Source organism: Sylvia atricapilla, chromosome 32 (genome assembly GCF_009819655.1).
Source record: "Sylvia atricapilla isolate bSylAtr1 chromosome 32, bSylAtr1.pri, whole genome shotgun sequence".
Classification (NCBI taxonomy): domain Eukaryota; kingdom Metazoa; phylum Chordata; class Aves; order Passeriformes; family Sylviidae; genus Sylvia; species Sylvia atricapilla.
In genome coordinates, this window is record NC_089171.1 from 174,370 (window position 1) to 196,723 (window position 22,354).

Genomic DNA, 22,354 nt, shown 5'->3' on the forward strand with positions numbered 1-22,354 from the left:
CAGGTTGTCCATCAGGATGATGTCAGCCCCTGTAGCCGCCAGTGCCTCATCTGCACTGGAGCACTCGACCCCCAGCCAGTGGGTGAAGCCCCCAGCCCAGCGCACCCCCAAAATCATCTGGGGAAGAGGGAGGTCAGGGGAAACCCCAGAGCAATGCCCAATCCCTCAGACCCAGTCTGGGTTGGGGAAAATAGGGGGGTGTCCCTAGTCATTGACTAAAACTTTTGCCCACCCCACTGATCCCCAAAATTTGGGTTCTCTTCCCAAGTCCCCCAATTCTGCTGGTCACAAATTTGCAAGTTCCCGCACCTACAGTCACCCATATTTAGGGCTACCCAACACACAATCCCCCTCAATTCAGGAGATACGCCCCCAATTTCCCTCCCAAACTGGAACCCTCACATACATCTCCCCCATTCCAGGAGTCATCCAAAATCAGTCCAAGGCCAGAATACCACAATCCAAGAGTCTGTCCCAAAATTGGTACCCTCTTCAAATATTGATGCTTCCCTGCCACCCTTGAAATTTGGGTACCCCAATCCATCAGTCCCCCCATAATCGAGCCCCATTCACCAAAGCCCCCGCATTTCCTCCAAACCTCACGTACCCCCCACCCTACGCCCCCAAGACTGGGGTTGTCACACCTACCACCCAGAAGCCACCAATTCAAGGGTCCTACCACCCATCTCCTGCCCAAGTAGGGCACCTGCCAGCCCATTCTTGGGATTCCTCACCTAGCACCCCACAGTCCAGGGGTTTGGGTCCTACTCATCAGCCACATGTTCACCCAGGGTAGCATCCAGGCCAGCAAATGGTTCTCTGACAGGCTGTGGGGGACATGGGGACATTGGGGGATCACCACGGGGGGAGAGATTGGGCGGTCATGATGGGGAGAGACATAGGAGGACATGGTGGAACAGAGGATGTGTGGAGCCCATCAGCCAGATGTTTACCCAGGGCAACATCTGGTCCCCCAACAGGTTGAGAGGGACATTGGGGGCATTAAAAGGGTCACATGGGGGGAAGGGGGGGTTGAGGGACACCACAGGGATTCAGGGGACATGGTGGTTACAGACATTTGGGCCAGTGATTGGTTCTTTAAGAGCCTGAGTGGTACATCAGGAACATCTGGGGGTCACCATGGTGAAGGGCATGGAGATCGTGGAGGCACCATGGAGGGACATGGACAGGGGATGGAAGGTGGGGGAGGGGTGTGGGTTGCCATGGCGGAGGACATGGGAAGACGCATTGAAGGGACATGGGGGCATCATGGGGGGGGCATGATGATGATGAAGATGGTGGTGGTAGTGATGGTCATATGATGATGATGATGGAGATGGATGATGAAGATGGTGGTGGTGATGATGATGGTGTTAAGTGATGAAATGGTGATGCTGTTGAGGAAGATGGTGATGGTGTTGATGGTGTTGGGTGATGATAATGGAGGTGATAGAGTTCACTGTGGTGTTGATGATGAACACTGAAGTGTGGATGATAGTAATGATGATGACGGAGATGGTGATAGCGATGATGATGAGGGTGTTGTCGGAGTCACGGTGATAGTGTTGGTTGTATTGGAGTTGACTGGTGCTGTAGTTTTAATTTGGTTTCCCAGCTAAAGCACCATTTATGTTGTGGTTTGAGATTCATCAAATTTCATTTATCAGCTGGGAGATAGGATTTTTGGGAGAAAAAAGGAAAACAGGCCCTTACTTCTTAAAAGTAAGAACAGATTTTTTTATTAATGCACACTAAAGAAAAAAAAAAAAGACAAAATGAGACCTGCTGAGACATTCAAACTCCCCCCCCCCTGCAATTGTTTACTTTTTCACACACTACAGAGAGAAAACTATGATTTTCAGTCAGTTTTCACTATTTAAACACCATTCTACATCACTTTGGGAGAGGAGCCTCTCTAGGGTTATGGGGAACACGCCATAACCAGAGGAAAAAAACAAATCGAGTGGCTTTCAGAGATTTTCAATCGCCTGGAATTTTGCAGATTTTGTGCAGTCTCACCCATAGAACAGCTTTTCACGCTGTTCATGGGCTTCCATGTGTTTGGGGTATCATTTTAAGAATGCTTTTCTAGTACAAAACAGGGATTTTCTTCCATTTCTAAATTCACTTCTCTCTCAAAAGAAATAGAAACCTTCTTATTCTTTCCCAGGAGCTGGGGATAAATTCTAATCAAAACTCTTAATTAAAACCCATGTATATCAATACACACAACCCTTTGGCTAGAACGTGCATTCCCCCCAGCAACATTAGGATATTACAAAAACAATCCATTTCCCCATAATTTACATCTAGAGAAGTCTGGTCAAAAATGTCCACTTCCTCCATCCCATCTTCCAACAGTCTTCCTCAGTTCTTTTACTGACTTTTTCTCAATGCTCTCTCTTTCTCTCTACATTTCAAATGTCTTCCACAGAGGAGAGAAAAGGGCTAAAATCTTTGCTTAGAGTTTTTCGTCTTCAGCAAACTCAAGATCACAGATGATAGTCAGGAGAAAGGAAGAGAAAACGCAGGCTCAAGAACATTAATAGATGAAATCTTCTCCACCCCTGGTCAGACTTCAAGCAATTTAAACTCAGATTAGCTTCCCAGGGCTCCGGAGAAAAAGTTCTTAAAAGTCTCTCCTCCTTCAGACCAGCGGCTCTGGCAACCAAGGCCCAGAGCACGGCCACCGTGGTCCTGGTGCAGGGCCAGACTGTTGGTCTGCAGTCCTCCTCCTCCTCTCCCCATCGGACGAGCTGGGAGGGGACAGAGGGGACACAGCCAGCTGTCCCACAGGCAGGGCACCTCTCGAGGCCCGGCAGGCCTGGCCCTGAGGGGACCAGCCCGTCCCTGACCCACAAGGTGATGTTACCTTCTTGATGACTGGAAAAGAGAGTGAGTCACCTGAAAAGTTCGGATTTTAAGGCTGTGTTTTCAGAGGCGTAGAAACACTCTCATTCGTCAGCTAACCTGTCAATCACAATCCATTCTAAACTACCACTAGTGGTGATGATGCTGTGAGTGATGAAGATGAAGGTGTTAGTGATGAAGATGAAGGTGTGGGTGGTGTGGTGGTAACAGTGTCGATGGTGGTGTGTAATGATGACAGTGTTTGTTGGTGTTAATTGAGGTTGCTGGTGAAGATAAACGTGTGGGTGATAAAGATAGTGATGACAAAGGTGGCGATGGTGGTATTGATGAAAATGAAGGTGTGTGATGAAGACAAAGGTGTCAATGATGAAGATGATGGTGTGGATGATGAAGAAGATATAGGTGATGGTGGTGTCAATGGTGTTGGATGATGAGGATATTGGTGACAGTGTTCACCGTAGTGTGGATGATGGCATGAGTGATGAAGATGAGGTATGTGGAGATGATGATGATGATGAACATGATGATGATGATGATGATGGTGCGAATAGTGTAATGGTGATGATGTCAATGGTGTGGATGATGAAGATGAAGGTGATGATGAAGAAGATGACAGCGATGATGGTGCCGTTGGTGTTTTGGTGATGATGATGGAGGCTGATGGTACTGGGTGATGATGATGGAGGTGTGGGTGATGAAGATGATGATGGTGGGGTGAGGTTGATGGTGCGGGTGGTTGTGGTGATGAAGATGATGGTGATGATGAAGGCCACCCCGCAGCCTCTTGAAGGCATGTCACACCTCGATGGGGACCAGCACTGACAGCGCCATCAGCACTGGAGCCCCAAAGATGTCACAGCCCAGACCCTCAAAGACCACCTTGTGCTTTGAGACCTGCAGGAAGTCTGGCTGGGGAGTTACCAGGGGATCACCAGGCTGGGACACGAAGGGGACACCTTGGGCACACCCAGGGAGGACTCCTGGGGGCTGGGGAGGCTCCACTGGTGTTGGGATTAAGGAACAACTGTTGCCCAACCCCAAATCTGTCACCACAGGAGGACTTTGCCATGAGACAAGCGCAGAATGGAGCACCCTAAGATAACATCAAGGTGGGACAATTGTCTGGGGGTTATCTTGTGTCTTGGGAAAGGTGAACAAAGCTGGGGAAGCAGAATGGAACCGTGGTGGTGGACAAGGAAATCCAACCCAGCACCCCTGCTGGAATCGGCTCCGACTGGGTCAAAGGGAATTCCCAAGGGGCAGATGGCAACCACCAACTCATGGCTACCAACCCCAGAAACCTCCGGCTGAAGAGAAGAGATGGCCTGAGCTGAGACCAATTAGCACCCAAGGCCAGGAAATTGTTTAACCAATGGCATTAGAGAGCTGTGTAGCCCGTGAGCCCTAATTCCTGACTTTGCTAAAATGGATAAACAGGTAAAAGTTCAGAATGACCTCTGGACCCCTCACCACTGAGAAGCTCCATGGGAAGAAGGACAAACACAACACTGCTGGATCCATGGGTGATGCTGACCTGATTGATCTCCCTCCCTCCCTTCTCCGTTGCTTCCTACCCTTGCTCCTTCACATTTCATAGTTCAGTGAATTCCATAATATTTACTTTGGCACATGCTCCCATTTGCCCCTGAATTTGAGGAGTGGCACCTCAGATGCATCTGAACAGCAGGCATCCTTTAAGTGACCTTAAGTCCCTCATTCCCGATAGGCATGAGCTCAGGAGTGCTGATCCTTAGGGAGGGAAGCACTGTAGCTCCTAGAGGGATCAGAGGAATCAGAACTCCAGGCTACTGTCCATGATCCACCCCTACCCTGATCCCAACCAGTGCTCTCTGGGGATGGGGCTCCCAGAGCCCTGGGCAGAAACTGTGTCCCTCTGTGACCAAAACCCTGGGGGCTCCAAGGGCTACTCTGGCTGCCCCTCATCCCTCCCAGCTCCGAGGGGACATTGCAGGGTGTCCCAGCCTGGCGTGTCCAGGCCAGGGGGAAAGGAAGAATGACCTCTGGGAGCCCCTGCAGTCATTCTGTTCATGGTGGAGGAAGAACCACAGACTCCCAGGGTTGAGAGGGCAGCACAGAACAAACAAGGATTCAGAACACACAGGGACATGGGAACACTCAGAGACATGGAACACACACATGGACATGAGTACAAGCACTCATGGATACACAGAGTTGCTTTGCTGAAGGGGTTTACATTTGAGGCATGCAAGGAGGGCTCCCGTTGAAGTGCCGGCTCATAGGGAAAAGTACCCACAAAACTTCTTTGTGCACGAAGATCCTCATGAGAAAAGGACGCTGTGAGTATCACGGGGTTGGGTAAGGGGGCCAGCTGTACATGTGTGTGAGTGTGCGTGGAGTGTCTGAGACAGGGGCTGGGTCTGAGCTCAGACCCCCAACGCAACTGGGACCTCCCGGTATCGTGGTTTCCGATCTCTGCGAGGGGACTGGCTGGGGAAGGAGGGAAGTGAAAGGAGAACAAGAACGGGGACCCCGGGAGGGATTGACCAATGGGGTCAAGGTGGTCCTTGGTTTAGGAGCCTGTCCTTGAGGATGAGGGAGTGATCTGATCTCTCAGTAGGGAGACTCAGAAGAGGAGTAGGTTCAATTTCCTTTGAAAGGTTAGTAGCTGGCAGTTTGGTACGTGGTTAGAGGGTGAGAGGAGGTGGCTAGAAAGTGTAGAGGAGATTGGGACAGAGAGAAAAGGGATAGGTGTAGAACTAGTAGTTGGAAAAGGTAGCGTTACAAAATAAGCAAGGCAGTTGAACCGCTGGGTGAGTGTGGGAAGCCAGGACTCTTCTGGTACCGAGAGATTCTTGGTTTGTTGCCGCCGTGGATGGGTCAGGGAAAGAATAAGTCCCTGGACCCAGGGGCTGGGAATTGTGAGGAAAATTTGCAGGAATTAAGAGTATCTGGGAACCATGAAGGGGATGTTCTCAGGAAGGGAGCATTCCTCAGGACAGCCCACTGAGAATGAAAATATGATTTTGAGATGCATGAGAATCCCAAAAGGGGAAAATGATAGAGATGATGAAGAAAGAGTAAAAGAAAATCAATTATACCCCCTTAGAGAAATTTTGATGGCAAATCCAGGACAGCGACCACCTATTAGTTATGTACATACCCTTCATAATATTAGGGCAATTATTGAAAAAAAACCCTGAAAAATGGTTAACAGATAGCCGAATATTGAAATATGAGGCTACCTTGATTACCTCCCCTGAATTAGATTTGAAAGTGACAAATGTATAGAGCCCTGTTTAATTTTTTTAAATTTTTTAAAAGAGTGGCACACATACCAGTACAAAAATGAAATTTAATTTTATAAACTAATTGGTAAAATAATGTCTTTGGAGGTGTTTGGTAGAAAAGTTGAAATTTACGTTACTATGTTTGATTTTGAGATTTTTGTTTTTGTGTTGTATAATTTTATGTTTTATGAAACAACGAAAAAATCCCTACCTAAGATTATTGGAAATATAAGGGATATCAAAGCACAGCCTTTTAACGGAGCATGAATCAATGTGAACAAAAATAGAAATGGAGGAATTGTAATAAATAGGTATGATTCATGCTGACAAAATTGAAACAGTAATCACCATTTTTAAACAGTAATAAAAATGTAACTTTTTAGGAGAAGAGGGAGGGGGAAGTTTCCCCCCTTCTCCAGCAGATGTTCAGTAGGAAAAAAAAAAAAAGAAACTGAGATAAACAGAGGTATATTTGTCTAGGAGACTGAAGAATTGGGAAAAGTCCAGGAAAGTGTTAATTATATTAAATTTTTTTTTTTCGTATTTTTAGTAAAGTAGTAGGATGTACAGATTTGGTATTTACTTATATATAATAGACCTAATATGCATGTGTAAACAAAAGGGTCATTTACAGGACACCAAGGAAGACCACAGGCCTTCATCTCTGTGACTCCTGAAAATGAGGAGGCCCCTAAAAAGGGGATGGTGGAGTCTGTGCAGTGGAGATGGAAATAGGCGGTGATGAGACCAGTGACGTAAATTTTACTAATTGAAAATAGGAGGGAATGAAAGGTGACGCACAGTATAAAAAGGGTAATTTTAGAACATCTTATTTGTACGGGGGACAGGAGACCAAGTCCTGCTCCATAACCCGCAGGAACGTGTTCCGTGGTATAAATTTGCTTTTGTATTATTATTTAGAACCAATAACTTTTAAGCTGCTCAAATTGAACTTGTTGCTATATTCAATTTTGTTTGGAGGTTCTTTTAGGATTGAAAATTAAGCAGCACACTCGTTTATAACAGCATCTTTCTGCTAGAACCTTGGAATTCTACGGAAAGGACCAGGACCTACTGGGAGTTAGGTTTTTGATTTCACATGCAGTTCTGACCACTCAGGAAACGGAAGGCAACTTTTGGTGTTACCCATATAAAAGCTGAAGCTGGGTAGGAGACTTTCTCTTTCTCCTGTCCAGTGAGCAGGTAACCCGTGGGCAGCTGAGGAGATCCCGGCTCAGGCCCTGGCTGTCCCCAGGGTGGCCGGGGCCAGCCGGGACTCCGGGAGCCACTGCGAGCGGCTGGTGCCATCAGATCGAGGCGTGGAGGACCAGGTATCCATCAGCCTCCCCCCAACAGCGTGGCTTTGGAACAGAGATCACCTGACCACGGCAGACCTGGGCAAGCTCTAACTCTTTCCTGACACAGATTGAGACTTTAAAACTCTAACCCTTCTCGGAGACAAAAGAAAAGGCCAAATTGGAGACATGTAAAGGGACAGTATGGGGATCTCAAAGTCAGTAAAGGAAGAGTGACTTTTAAGTGTTAGAGATAATGAGTTGCCTTGGTTCTAGGCCGAGAATCTCCCATGGATTTTGGTAACATGATAATCTTTTGAGTCATGGATGATATAAACTGGGGAGATGATTTGTGGATTTGAGCAAAGGTATCTGTGATGAACTGAGTGAACATTTTTGTGCCCTCCTGAGAAGCTGACCAGAGAGAGGTGAGGAGAAGCCCTTTGCCAGTGAAGAAGTGAGAAGACTATCCCTGCTCTTTGAGTTGAAAAAGATCCTTTGCTTTTTTGAAACATCTCATTTTTAAAAAGTACCACCCCAATTTGTGAAGTCCATGGCCTATGTGTGTAACAGTGTGTCTTTTTGGAGTGCGGCTACAGCCTTTCTAAATCCCAGTCAGCCTCTCTGTAGAGAAACTGCTTAAGAAGTATTCAGGCAGCAATCAAGCTCACACAACCACACACGTTACCAGGCTGGCTCAGCAGAGAGGCAGAAGGCTGCCCAGACCCAGGTCAATTTTCTGCAGGCGTTTATTCCAGTGTGCTGAAGGTGAATCCAGGGGCAAAGAGAATGAACATGTGGTTTTTCTTAGTTATATAGGGGCTCAGGTTCGTGAGTGGTACAAGGGGCAGGGCAGGGGCAAGTGACCATAGGAAGAGGATCAGGACACCAAACCTCATAGCCAGTGGGGAAACAGGGAAAGGGGATGCCATGGGGTGGATGATGGGCTTGCAGAACCTAGGGAGAACATGGCACAATGTCTGAAAGGATCCATGGGGAGAAGCCTTTTTTTTATATCTGAGATATCTTTAATCTTCACTTTTCCAGGGAAGGGCAGTTGGAAATTCTTTTAATGGCACGAGGGTCTCCACATATACGTAGTCATGGGAAAGGCTACTTGATATGGGAAGGTCCACAACTGCAGATTCTTCTGGGCAGGCTGCTTTTGGTAAAAGTTTCCAAACCTCAGGAGTGACTTCTCTGTCTCAAAGACTGAATGAAAAACTGTTTTATAAGTGGTCCTGACCTGGGGTTCTGAGTTTTACCTCTTTACATTTTTTGTAGAAAATGAACAGTCTGTAGTGGGATAAAAGGTTGGGTTTAGAAATGAATTTGTGTTATTTCTTTATTTTCTTATTTCTTCTTTTAGTATATGTTAATAAAATCTATCTGGTTTTGCTTCTAAGTTGAGCCTGCTTTTGCCTTTTTCTCCCAAAAAGCCTATCTGTCCTGGGTTGTAGTACAGGATGCATTCTATCACCATCTTCATGAACTGATGAATCCAATTGTTGGAGCAGTGGCTCTTCCCAGGCCCCTCTCCCTCTGGGTGCCTTCTGTTAATGGCCCGTCAAATGCCTTGTGCATGCCTCATAGATAACTCCCTCCAACAGTTATCTCTCTTTAATGGGCCATCAAGGACCTCCTGTATGACTCACCATCCCATTGTGAGATGCCCTGCCCAGGGGGAGGAGCCAAGCATTCTCACTTGGATATAATCTGGGATTTGGGACAGTAAAGGCAGCCCTCACCCACTGGATTCTGAGAAAAACAGGGCTACCAGACCTTTCTACAGGATCTCTGCTTCAGGAAGACCACCTCGCCTCGACAGCTTCCGTCACCCTGCTCAAGTTGTATTCTGACTATCAGTGATCTTTTCTATTATTGCATTTATTTTATCTTTTTTCCCTTTTCTTCTCATTAAATTGTATTTCTGACTTGGAGCCTCTCACTTGCTTTAGTTTCAAACGACAACACTATCTCTCAATGAGGAAACAAATTTGGAAAATGTAAAACCATCACACAAAATGGTGTCGAAACCCAGGATGAGTAAATTTAACCACAACAGGCAGGGAAGCACTGTGGCTCCTAGATGGACCAGTGGGGCCAGGGCTGCGGGCTCCTGTCCATGGTCCACTCCTGTGGATCATGACCTGTGCTCTCTGGGGATGGGGCTCCCAGAGCCCTGGGCAAAAACTGTGTCCCTCTGTGACCAAAACCCTGGGGGCTCCAAGGGCTACTCTGGTTGCCCCTCATCCCTCCCAGCTCCGAGGGGACATTGCAGGGTGTCCCAACCTGCCCTGTCCAGGCCAGGGGGAAAGGAAGAATGACCTCTGGGAGCCCCTGCAGTCGTTCTGTTCATGGTGGGGGAAGAACCAGAGACTCCCAGGGTTGAGAGGGCAGCACAGAACAAACAAGGGTTCAGAACACACAGGGACATGGGAACACTCAGAGACACGGAACACACACATGGACATGAGTACAAGCACTCATGGATACACAGAGTTGCTTTGCTGAAGGGGTTTATTGATTCTTCCAGGGAAATTCCCAGGGCTCCCAGGCGATCAAGGGGGTTATCCAGGGATGATCCTCTCCTCATACCACTGGAGAGGGACAGGACACGAGTCTCACCACCAGTTCCAGGCCTGAAAGGCAGAGCCCAAATTGTGACAAATCCCAGTGTCCACTAGGAAATGAGAGGGCCCTTGTCCCCACCCTTCTCTCTGCAGGGACCTGCAGCAGGAGCCGGGATTTGGAGCCCTGGCTATAGCTGAGACTGGACTTGGCTCTTGTGATCCACGTGGACTCCAGAACCCCTCAGCCTGGAATACCCCACAACCTCCCAGAGCCCTCCCTGCTCCCACAGGGACACTGGGTGTCCCCAGAGCCCCCCAGGGCCAGGAAAGCCTTGGGGACAGCCCTGAAAACCTATGCCCAGGACACAGGGTCAGGAACAGCCCCCTCCACGTCCCTCTGCCATCCACAATGTCTGCACAGCCCAGAGGGCTCAGGGTTCTACCCTGGCCCCCTGAGGATCTTTTCTGGGGCTGGAGAACCCCCACGATTTCTCACCGGGGCATCCAGAGAGGCAGCTGGGCATCACTTCCGCAGAAGCTTCACCCGCTCAGCCACGGGGGCCTGGGGAGAAAGGCAAGGTTAGAGCCACAATGGAGGATACTGGGGCATGTTGGGACATACTGGGGCATGCAGGAGTGTACTGGGACACACTGGGGTGCACTGGGATGCTCTGGAGGCTCATGACCAGGACAGGGGAAGTTATGGTCCCAGCAGAACTCCAGGTACCCACCTCAGACCTCTTCACTCGTTGGCCACCTTTCCCATACTGTAGAGAGATGGGGAGATGTCACTGGTCACTGTGGTGTCCCCAGTCCCAGCAAGGCATGGGGGGACCTAAATGGCCCCAACTGGCACACTGGTGCCCCAGTTCCAAGACTTACCACAATGCATCCTCCTATACCTGCTCCTGCAACTCCCTGTGGAAGGGGACCAAGGTTTAGTAGTGGGATGGGCCTTGTGGGGTTCAGAGGGTCACAGGTGTCCACAGGCCCCATGGCTCCTCCTGGTCTGAGAAAACCCCTTCTGCTCCCCCCAGTCCCACTCCAGCCAGTTTCACCTGATCCCTGTTCCTGCAGGGACCATGGTGGTGATGGAGACAAGGACAGCGAGAGGAATTTGGGGCCCCGAAAGCGGAGGGAACAGAGTTGGATATGAAGGCTCAATAAACAATGAACTGGGGGCAGCTGGAGCTCCCAAGGGGTTGGGCTGGGGGTGTGGAAGGGATGGGAATTGGGGAATGTAGGTGGGAAGGCAGGAATTCCATTGGGGGCCATGGGGGCTGAAGTGGAGGGTGGGTGAGAGCAGAAGATAACAGCGGTGGAAGACCAAAAGTGATGGCTTTGGGAGGGGCTTTGGGAGGGGCTATAGGAGGGGGAGTCAAGAAGGGGAATTTGGGAACACCCCTGTCATGGACAAGGAGAAAGGGAAAGGACTGGAGGGAAAGAGGAGAGGAAATGGATTGGGCATGATGCTCAGTGGGGTTGACAGGGCTATACTGGGATGAGTGGGAATACAGTTGGGACCCTGGGGAAGGTGCAGCCTTAGGAAGCTCTGGGGTGTACTGGCATGCACTGGGGTGTACTGGGATAACCTGCAGGGTGCTGGCCATGAGAGGGGAAGGTCTGGGCCCAGCAGAAGAGCTCAGGGTACTCACCTGTCCGTTACTATAGGCAGCACCTTGCTGTGAAGAGACCAGAAGATGTCACCAGTCACTGGGGTGTCCCCAGGCCTGGTAAAGGTTGGGGACAAGCAAACTGCCCCCCAGTTCCCACACTGGTGCACACAGCTCCAGGACTCACCCCAGCACATATAGCTCCACCACTGCCATCCATGGCCTGTGGAAGGAGAGCAAAAGGTTGGTCAGAATTAGCCCAGTGAGGCTGGGGGCACACAGGTTTGTCCTCAGCCCCCCCAGACCATGGCTGTCCTCTGCTCTGAGCAGGGGCTGGCTGCCAGGGATTTAGGAACACCAGTGCAGGGTGAAAGGCAATGGACTGAGGGGAAAGACTGGCAAGAAGGCCCTGGAAATCATCCTGGGAGCGGCATTTCCCACTTTGTGCCAGTTCAGCCTGGCTTGGGACTGGACCAGTACAGCCCAGTTTGGCCAAGTTCAGCCGAGCCTGCACTTGAATTAGTTTAGACCTCTTGGCCCCACTTCAGCCTGGGTTGGGACTGGGCTTTCTCCTTGGGTGGGACCAGAGGAGATGGTGGGGACATGCCTGAGGGGACCAAGAGGATGGGATGGGGAGGCCCAAGAGGACAGGATTTGGGGAGAGCAGGACAGGAAAGCGCTGGGGCCCTCCCAGGGAGGAGCCGGGTCCGACCATCCCGTGAGGAAGCCGGGCTCTGGCCGCAGGAGTTTCACAGCGGGAAGAGGAAGGACAGAGGCAATGGTGGCAAGGAGAAAGCGGCACCTCCTGGCGCTGGGCAGCCCGGCAGAGCCCCTGGATTGGGAAGAGCCCCCAGCCCTGAGCCCATCCCGTGGCCTCGGTGCCTCACCTTGCTCTGTGATGGCAGGCACAGCAGGATGGAGAAGAGCAGGGCCACGCTGAGCACAGCCACCTTCATCTTCCTCAGGCACTGGGCAGCGCTGTCTGAGGCTGCAGCAGGGCAGGAGAGCCTTTATCCCTGCCAGGACTCCTCCCTGTGCCCTCCCCAACAGCCCCCAGGCCAAAGCCCGGCTTGGCACAGCCCCAGCCCTGGCCACGAGCCCAGCCCTGGCCCAGAGTCCATCCCACCTGCGGCACGGATCCAGCCCCCCTCCCCGGCATCCCTCCAGCTTCCCGCACGGGGCAGCTGCCCCTGGAAGGGCCCAGACACCTGGGGGGCCAAGGGGGGCAGGCAGGGATCCAAAGGCAGCTGGGGACCCTGTGGCGACAGCCCCCACTCCATCACAATCCATCCTCCAACAGCCCCCAGGGCCACATCCCCCATCTCCTGCTGTCCCTGCCCTCCCAGAGCTTTCCCTGTGGGACACCCCAGAGCTGAGCCCAGCCCCAAACTGGTGTGTCAGAGCAGAATTGTCCCTGTTCCCACTGCAGCCTCTTGGCTACACCGAGGGCTGGACTGACCCCTCTTGCTGGGACACCAGGACCCTGGGATCAGGGAGAACGGGGAGGTGGGAGGACAACGGGGTCGTGGGCCATGGGAACAGCTGAGTGACTGTGATCTCCAGTCTCTGGAGGCACTGGAGACTGCTGGGGAATGGTGGCACTGGGACACCAGGGCTGGGCTTGGGGCAGTGCTGGGGCGGCTGCAGTGTCTGGCTGCAGTCCATTCCCAGCACTGCAGCCCCAAACTGCTCCAGGCCCCCAGGGGAAAATCCCCAAACCAGCCCCACCATCCCCACCCCCAGGACCACCGTGTCCTGCTGGATCCCCCAGTCCTGCTCTGCTGAACTGCCCCAGACATGGGATCCCAGGGGCCCTGTGCCCAGCAGGGCTGTGCTCCAGGCTGGGCTGGCACTGGGACACAGCTGCCACAGCTCCCCTGGCCCCAGGGATGGCCCTGCCCTGGCCTGGTCCAGGCGCTGTCCCTGAGCAGGGGTCACCTGCCCACCTGAGGGTCCTGTGCTCCTGTCCCAGCTCAGAGCCCCTGTCAGGGTGACCCCTGAGGGCACAGATCAGGGACAGTCCCTGGCAGGGCCTCCTGGGAGCTGCCAGTGCCTCCATTCTCCACTGACATTCCGTGACATTTCCAGGAGATGTTCCCCCCTTACGGGACACTGACCCCACACAAGGGACCTGTTGTGGGGCAGGTGGGAAAACCCTTCAGGCACCTGACTTGACTGTTGGCATTGGATTTTTCCCAGGAGCCAGCAGTGACCTGGAAGATTCTCCTTTTGCCTGTCGGTGCTTTGTGCTGCCTTTGATGGAGAATTGAGGAAGTTGATCTTGTTTAGGCCCAGGGACCTTTCCATCCCCTGGATACCTTTGGGGCTGTTCTGGGTGATCCAAACTGCGGGTTCATGGACTTCACACAGGCATGCTTCTGTTTCGAAATCCGCACCTCATTGGTTCCCAGTTTGGTGTCTGATGGAGACATGGGTTAGACAATTGACATGGGGAAGTCCGAGGTGCAGCTGATCCCTCCTTGGTTGCGTCACTTCCTCTCCCTGAGCAGGACTGTGAGCTACTTGGGAAATTTGTGATTTTCCTGTCATCTTTTCTGTGGGATTTTTTTTTTCCACAAATGGGTTCCAAAACAATTTCTGGCCCAGCCATTCTCCCCAGGCTGTGAGCACAGGGAGATGTTGTGGTGGGTTGCAGAGGGGAAAAGAGGAGCCTGATGTTCTCCCATTTACATCTCCCTTCCAAATTCCCCTGAGCCCTCCAGTTCCCAGACTCCCTCAGTAGCTGCGGTGTGGGGAAGAGAGGAGAAGACAGGACAGGAGCAGGGGTTTTCAGTGCTGTTGTAGTGGTTGGGCTGGGATAACTGCCTGGTGAACAGTTGCTGGCCATAGCAATGCCTTGCCAGGTCTCCCCATGAGTTTCTCCAGCTGTGCCCATGCTCCTGTTCCTGCTGCAATTGTGACTTGTGGGTTTGGGCTGCAGTCACTCTGCTCTGTGGGGGCTTTCTGGGAAGTGCTGTAAAATCCTGGCCTTAATCTTCATCGGAGCTCTGTGCTGGGCCATCCCTCTGCTTTGTGGTTGAAGACCCCAAATTTCACTTCCTGCCTTTTGTCCTCCAAGATGTTTCCAAAAGAGAACACGCAGAATGACAACCTGCACCACCTAAGCCTCCATAATAGGTGTTCTGTCCTGGATTACAATAATTCTTCAGTGTCTTGAACATCCTTGTGAAACTACAATGCTCCTGGTGGTGCTTCTCAAGAAGAGTTTCCCAGCTTTTCCTGAGGCCCACCACTAAGGTCTTTTTTTGACCATCCCCCAGGGATTTGCCCCACCTCAAAGCAGTGTAGTAGTGACTGACATGGTGGGGAAACACAGGCAGGTCCCTCTGAAGGTTGTCATCTCCAACAGTCTGGGACTTGAACCCAAGCAAGTTCAGGAGGGAGGGAATGTCATGAGGTTTGAACCAAGGGAGCACCAGTAGCGACTCTGTCTGACACAGCCTGGCCCATCCAGCCCCTGCTCTATGTCCAGGGAGGGAAACAGGGCAGGCTTGGATCTCCAGAAACACAAACACCAGACCATGGCCCTTGGCTGCACTGGCTGCCCTGGAGCCAGGAAGGAGCCGTGGAAACAGAGGCTGACTTGGGAGAGATGCAGAAAGATTTCAGCCACTCTCCGGGAGAGCAAACCGTCAGCTGGTTACTCGAGTGCCAGATAGCAGGGCCAAGATTAAGGAATGAGATTGCATGGAGCCCAGCTGGAGATGCCTTGCTGGCAATATGGGCATTGACAGTGGGACAGGGAATGGGAAAGCAGTCCTTCAGCAGTCCTTCTACCCAATCACCATCCACTTCCAAACCCCAGCAGCAGCCCATGGGACAGGAAAAGCATGCTCTGGTTTCGTGATCTGCTGATGACAGTGTCTGGAGAATTATTTTCATGAGACCCAAGCTGGGGAGCAGAGACTGGTGATGAAAACTTGATTTGGATTCTGAAGCCAGTGGGAGCTTTGCCTGAGCCACAGTGAATCCCAGGGGTCCCTGGTTTTGTTTCCAGGATGCTCCTGTCCCAGCTCAGAGCCCCTGTCAGGGTGACCCCTGAGGGCACAGATCAGGGACAGTCCCTGGCAGGGCCTCCTGGGAGCTGCCAGTGCCTCCATTCTCCACTGACATTCCGTGACATTTCCAGGAGATGTTCCCTCCTTACGGGACACTGACCCCACACAAGGGACCTGTTGTGGGGCAGGTGGGAAAACCCTTCAGGCACCTGACTTGACTGTTGGCATTGGATTTTCCCCAGGAGCCAGCAGTGATCTGGAAGCTTGCCCTTTTGCCTGTTGGTCCTTGTGCCTCCTTTGAAGGAGAATTGAAGATGTTGACCCAGGAGAGGCCCAGTGGATGTGAAGCTGCTCAGCAGAGGAATTTCCAGCACCTGGACACCTGAGGGGTCATTCCAGATGCCCCCAGCGTAGGGAGTGGTGGGCTCCTTTTCCAGATCTGCGCTTCACTGGAACAGGGCTCAGGGCTGATTGAGTCTACCAGCACCAAATTCATGGAAAAGGCCATCTGGGCCTGCCTGTGGGTCTGCTGCTGGGCACAAAGGCTCTGCACAAGGATCTGGGCAGGCTGGATCCATGGGCTGAGGCCAAAGGTGTGAGGGTTAAAAAGGCCAAGTGCCGGATCCCACACAAGGGTCACAACAACCCCATGGAATGCTCCAGGCTGGCTAGAAAACTGGAAAAGGTCTTGGGGGTGCTGGGGCAGTGTCTGAATGTGAGCACAGGTGTGTCCAGGAAGGCCAGAGGCCACGGGCACCTGTGCTGTCCCAGCCATGGGGTGGCAGCAGGACCAGGGCAGTGACAGTGCCTGTGCTGGTACTGCTGAGGACCCTTGGAGACTGTGTCCAGTTCTGGGTCCTCATGGCCAGAGAGACATTGAGGGCTGGAGCACATCCAGGGAAGGGAATGGAGCTGTGGAAGGTGCTGGACCACCAGGCGTGTCCAGGGGGCTCAGGCTGGAGAAAAGGAGGCTCAGGGGGGAACCTTCTCACCCTGCACAACTCCCTGACAGGAGAGGGCAACCAGGTGAAGTTTGGTTCTGCTCCCAGGGAGCAGGGACAGGATGAGAGGCAATGAGGCATGGATTTGAGAAATCCCAACTGATCCTTTATAGTAGATTAAAGAGCATATACTGTATGTTAGAATGTATTCCAAGTAGTATTTTTTACAATATTTGAGATGGCATTTAGTGAATACCAAACACTGTATCTGTTACCCTTTTGCACATATTTAAACACCACAAGTATGGAGAATCTTCAGCATACTCAGAAGATGAACTAGAAGAACTAGCCTAAACAACAGAATAACAGGGCTAAGGGCGCAGATATAGAGAAGAAGACAAATTCTATGATGGTGTGTTCCTTTGAAAACGTGCCAAGAAGGCCAAAGCACACATGGGAGTGATAAAAGTGGAGAGGTGAATGAAGGAAGACCAATACCAAGGCCCGGAGACCACCACCACTAAGGACTGAGCATGCCCAGAAGGGCGTGAACTAATTACCATACCAAGCGAGGATGGGCGGGATCAGGGAATGAATATGTATGAAAAGGGTCTGTGGAATGTCATGCATATGTAAGGCCTCAGGGAAGAAGGAGGGCAAGTTCCTGAGGGACACTTTCGTGTCTTTGGTGAAATTATTCCCCACGCATCTCCACGTCAATAAATACATACTGCTGTAACAACTATTATTAGTTGTGGAGTTCTTTCCACGGCGGCGTTTCGGGCAACAGCCTCAAGCTGTGCCAGGGGAGCTTGAGGTTGGACATCTGGATGAATCCCTTCATGGAAAGGGTTGTCAGGCCTTGGAAGGGGCTGCTCAGTGAGATGATGGGGTCTCCATCCTGGAGGTGTCCCAGGAACTCTGGGATGTGGCACTCAGGTCTCTGGTGTAGTGACAAGGTGGGGGTTGGTCACAGGGTGGCCTTGATGGTCCTGGAGGGTGTTTCCAGCAACACTGATCCTAGGATTCTGAGATATTCCTGGAGAAATGTTTTTTGTCTTTTTCCCCCTTCCAAGTTCTGTACTCGAGCTTCGAGTCTCCAGGGACGTTCCCCATCCCATTTCCTCCTGTCCAACCCCCTGTCCCACAGACAGAAGCATGGCGTGACACAAGGGCTGTGGCAGCAGTGCCTCTCCATGGAGCAGGAACTCTTTATGACTGAGACAGTGGCCAAAAGGAGCAAGAAAAAGTTCCTTCCTTAAAAGCTGGGATAACTGTAGGAATAGTTTCTCCACAGCTGAGATACAAAAGGAGAATCTTCCAGGTCACTGCTGGCTCCTGGGAAAAATCCAATGCCAACAGTCAAGTCAGGTGCCTGAAGGGTTTTCCCACCTGCCCCACAACAGGTCCCTTGTGTGGGGTCAGTGTCCCGTAAGGAGGGAACATCTCCTGGAAATGTCACGGAATGTCAGTGGAGAATGGAGGCACTGGCAGCTCCCAGGAGGCCCTGCCAGGGACTGTCCCTGATCTGTGCCCTCAGGGGTCACCCTGACAGGGGCTCTGAGCTGGGACAGGAGCACAGGACCCTCAGGTGGGCAGGTGACCCCTGCTCAGGGACAGCGCCTGGACCAGGCCAGGGCAGGGCCATCCCTGGGGCCAGGGGAGCTGTGGCAGCTGTGTCCCAGTGCCAGCCCAGCCTGGAGCACAGCCCTGCTGGGCACAGGGCCCCTGGGATCCCATGTCTGGGGCAGTTCAGCAGAGCAGGACTGGGGGATCCAGCAGGACACGGTGGTCCTGGGGGTGGGGATGGTGGGGCTGGTTTGGGGATTTTCCCCTGGGGGCCTGGAGCAGTTTGGGGCTGCAGTGCTGGGAATGGACTGGAGCCAGACACTGCAGCCACCCCAGCACTGCCCCAAGCCCAGCCCTGGTGTCCCAGTGCCACCATTCCCCAGTAGTCCCCAGTGCCTCCAGAGACTGGAGATCACAGTCACTCAGCCGTTCCCATGGCCCACGACCCCGTTGTCCTCCCACCTCCCCGTTCTCCCTGATCCCAGGGTCCTGGTGTCCCAGCAAGAGGGGTCAGTCCAGCCCTCGGTGTAGCCAAGAGGCTGCAGTGGGAACAGGGACAATTCTGCTCTGACACACCAGTTTGGGGCCGGGGTCAGCTCTGGGGTGTCCCACAGGGAAAGCTCTGGGAGGGCAGGGACAGCAGGAGATGGGGGATGTGGCCCTGGGGGCTGTTGGAGGATGGATTGTGATGGAGTGGGGGTTGTCGCCACAGGGTCCCCAGCTGCCTTTGGATCCCTGCCTGTCCCCCTTGGCCCCCCGGGTGTCTGGGCCCTTCCAGGGGCAGCTGCCCCGTGCGGGAAGCTGGAGGGATGCCGGGGAGGGGGGCTGGATCCGTGCCGCAGGTGGGATGGACTCTGGGCCAGGGCTGGGCTCGTGGCCAGGGCTGGGGCTGTGCCAAGCTGGGGTTTGGCCTGGGGGCTGTTGGGGAGGGCGCAGGGAGGAGTCCTGGCAGGGATAAAGGCTCTCCTGCCCCGCTGCAGCCTCAGACAGCGCTGCCCAGTGCCTGAGGAAGATGAAGGTGGCTGTGCTCAGCGTGGCCCTGCTCTTCTCCATCCTGCTGTGCCTGCCATCACAGAGCAAGGTGAGGCACCGAGGCCACGGGATGGGCTCAGGGCCGGGGGCTCTTCCCAATCCAGGGGCTCTGCCGGGCTGCCTAGCGCCAGGAGGTGCCGCTTTCTCCTTGCCACCATTGCCTCTGTCCTTCCTCTTCCCGCTGTGAAACTCCTGCGGCCAGAGCCCGGCTTCCTCACGGGATGGTCGGACCCGGCTCCTCCCTGGGAGGGCCCCAGCGCTTTCCTGTCCTGCTCTCCCCAAATCCTGTCCTCTTGGGCCTCCCCATCCCATCCTCTTGGTCCCCTCAGGCATCTCCCCACCATCTCCTCTGGTCCCACCCAAGGAGAAAGCCCAGTCCCAACCCAGGCTGAAGTGGGGCCAAGAGGTCTAAACTAATTCAAGTGCAGGCTCGGCTGAACTTGGCCAAACTGGGCTGTACTGGTCCAGTCCCAAGCCAGGCTGAACTGGCACAAAGTAGGAAATGCCACTCCCAGGATGATTTCCAGGGCCTTCTTGCCAGTCTTTCCCCTCAGTCCATTGCCTTTCACCCTGCACTGGTGTTCCTAAATCCCTGGCAGCCAGCCCCTGCTCAGAGCAGAGGACAGCCATGGTCTGGGGGGGCTGAGGACAAACCTGTGTGCCCCCAGCCTCACTGGGCTAATTCTGACCAACCTTTTGCTCTCCTTCCACAGGCCATGGATGGCAGTGGTGGAGCTATATGTGCTGGGGTGAGTCCTGGAGCTGTGTGCACCAGTGTGGGAACTGGGGGGCAGTTTGCTTGTCCCCAACCTTTACCAGGCCTGGGGACACCCCAGTGACTGGTGACATCTTCTGGTCTCTCCACAGGAAGGTGGTGCCTATAGTAACGGACGGGTGAGTACCCTGAGCTCTTCTGCTGGGCCCAGACCTTCCCCTCTCATGGCCAGCACCCTGCAGGTTATCCCAGTACACCCCAGTGCATGCCAGTACACCCCAGAGCTTCCTAAGGCTGCACCTTCCCCAGGGTCCCAACTGTATTCCCACTCATCCCAGTATAGCCCAGTCAACCCCACTGAGCATCATGCCCAATCCATTTCCTCTCCTCTTTCCCTCCAGTCCTTTCCCTTTCTCCTTGTCCATGACAGGGGTGTTCCCAAATTCCCCTTCTTGACTCCCCCTCCTATAGCCCCTCCCAAAGCCCCTCCCAAAGCCATCACTTTTGGTCTTCCCCCTCTGTTATCTTCTGCTCTCACTCACCCTCCACTTCAGCCCCCATGGCCCCCAATGGAATTCCTGCCTTCCCACCTACATTCCCCAATTCCCATCCCTTCCACACCCCCAGCCCAACCCCTTGGGAGCTCCAGCTGCCCCCAGTTCATTGTTTATTGAGCCTTCATATCCAACTCGGTTCCCTCCTCCTTGGAGGGCCCAAATTCCTCTCGCTGTCCTTGTCTCCATCAACACCATGGTCCGTGCCAGAACAGGGATCAGGTGAAACTGGCTGGAGTGGGACTGGGGGGAGCAGAAGGGATTTTCTCGGAACAGGAGGAGCCATGGGGCCTGTGGACACCTGTGACCCTCTGAACCCCACAAGGCCCATCCCACACTAAACCTTGGTTCTCCTTCCACAGGGAGGTGTAGCAGGAGCAGGTATAGGAGGATGCATTGTGGTAAGTCTTGGAATTTGGGCAACAGTGTGCCAGTTGGGGCCATTTAGGTCCCCCCATGCCTTGCTGGGACTGGGGACACCACAGTGACCAGTGACATCTCCCCATCTCTCTACAGTATGGGAAAGGTGGCCAACGAGTGAAGAGGTCTGAGGTGGGTACCTGGAGTTCTGCTGGGACCATAACTTCCCCTGTCCTGGTCATGAGCCTCCAGAGCATCCCAGTGCACCCCAGTGTGTCCCAGTACACTCCTGCATGCCCCAGTATGTCCCAACATGCCCCAGTATCCTCCATTGTGGCTCTAACCTTGCCTTTCTCCCCAGCCCCCCGTGGCTGAGCGGGTGAAGCTTCTGCGGGAGTGATGCCCAGCTGCCTCTCTGGATGCCCCGGTGAGAAATCGTGGGGGTTCTCCAGCCCCAGAAAAGATCCTCAGGGGGGCAGGGTGGATCCCTGAGCCCTCTGGGCTGTGCAGACATTGTGGATGGCAGAGGGACGTGGAGGGGGCTGTTCCTGACCCTGTGTCCTGGGCATAGGTTTTCAGGGCTGTCCCCAAGACTTTCCTGGCCCTGAGGGGCTCTGGGGACACCCAGTGTCCCTGTGGGAGCAGGGAGGGCTCTGGGAGATTGTGGGATATTCCAGGCTGAGGGGCTCTGGAGTCCACGTGGATCACAAGAGCCAAGTCCAGTCTCAGCTATAGCCAGGGCTCCAAATCCCAGCTCCTGCTGCAGGTCCCTGCAGAGAGAAGGGTGGGGACAAGGGCCCTCTCATTTCCTAGTGGACACTGGGATTTGTCACAATTTGGGCTCTGCCTTTCAGGCCTGGAACTGGTGGTGAGACTCGTGTCCTGTCCCTCTCCAGTGGTATAAGGAGAGGATCATCCCTGGATAACCCCCTTGATCGCCTGGGAGCCCTGGGAATTTCCCTGGAAGAATCAATAAACCCCTTCAGCAAAGCAACTCTGTGTATCCATGAGTGCTTGTACTCATGTCCATGTGTGTGTTCCGTGTCTCTGAGTGTTCCCATGTCCCTGTGTGTTCTGAACCCTTGTTTGTTCTGTGCTGCCCTCTCAACCCTGGGAGTCTGTGGTTCTACCCCCACCATGAACAGAACGACTGCAGGGGCTCCCAGAGGTCATTCTTCCTTTCCCCCTGGCCTGGACACGCCAGGCTGGGACACCCTGCAATGTCCCCTCGGAGCTGGGAGGGATGAGGGGCAGCCAGAGCAGCCTCTGGAGCCCCCAGGGTTTTGGTCACAGAGGGACACAGTTTTTGCCCAGGGCTCTGGGAGCCCCATCCCCAGAGAGCACTGGTTGGGATCAGGGTAGGGGGGGATCATGGACAGTAGCCTGGAGTTCTGATTCCTCTGATCCCTCTAGGAGCTACAGTGCTTCCCTCCCTAAGGATCAGCACTCCTGAGCTCATGCCTATCGGGAATGAGGGACTTAAGGTCACTTAAAGGATGCCTGCTGTTCAGATGCATCTGAGGTGCCACTCCTCAAATTCAGG

The 22,354-nt window shown here is 53.2% G+C and overlaps 2 long non-coding RNA genes across 2 annotated transcripts; one reads left to right on the forward strand and one right to left on the reverse strand.

Annotated features, from left to right (window-relative positions):
* Nucleotides 1–9,937: 9,937 nt before the first annotated feature.
* Nucleotides 9,938–10,774, reverse strand: LOC136373132 (uncharacterized). The gene is made up of 3 exons (XR_010745582.1): nucleotides 10,740–10,774; nucleotides 10,505–10,570; nucleotides 9,938–10,077 (listed from the first exon to the last, which is right to left on the reverse strand). It is a non-coding gene; the product is annotated as an uncharacterized lncRNA (long non-coding RNA).
* A 10,153-nt stretch (nucleotides 10,775–20,927) lies between these two features.
* Nucleotides 20,928–21,805, forward strand: LOC136373129 (uncharacterized). The gene is made up of 3 exons (XR_010745581.1): nucleotides 20,928–21,003; nucleotides 21,173–21,238; nucleotides 21,666–21,805. It is a non-coding gene; the product is annotated as an uncharacterized lncRNA (long non-coding RNA).
* The last annotated feature ends 549 nt before the right edge of the window (nucleotides 21,806–22,354 follow it).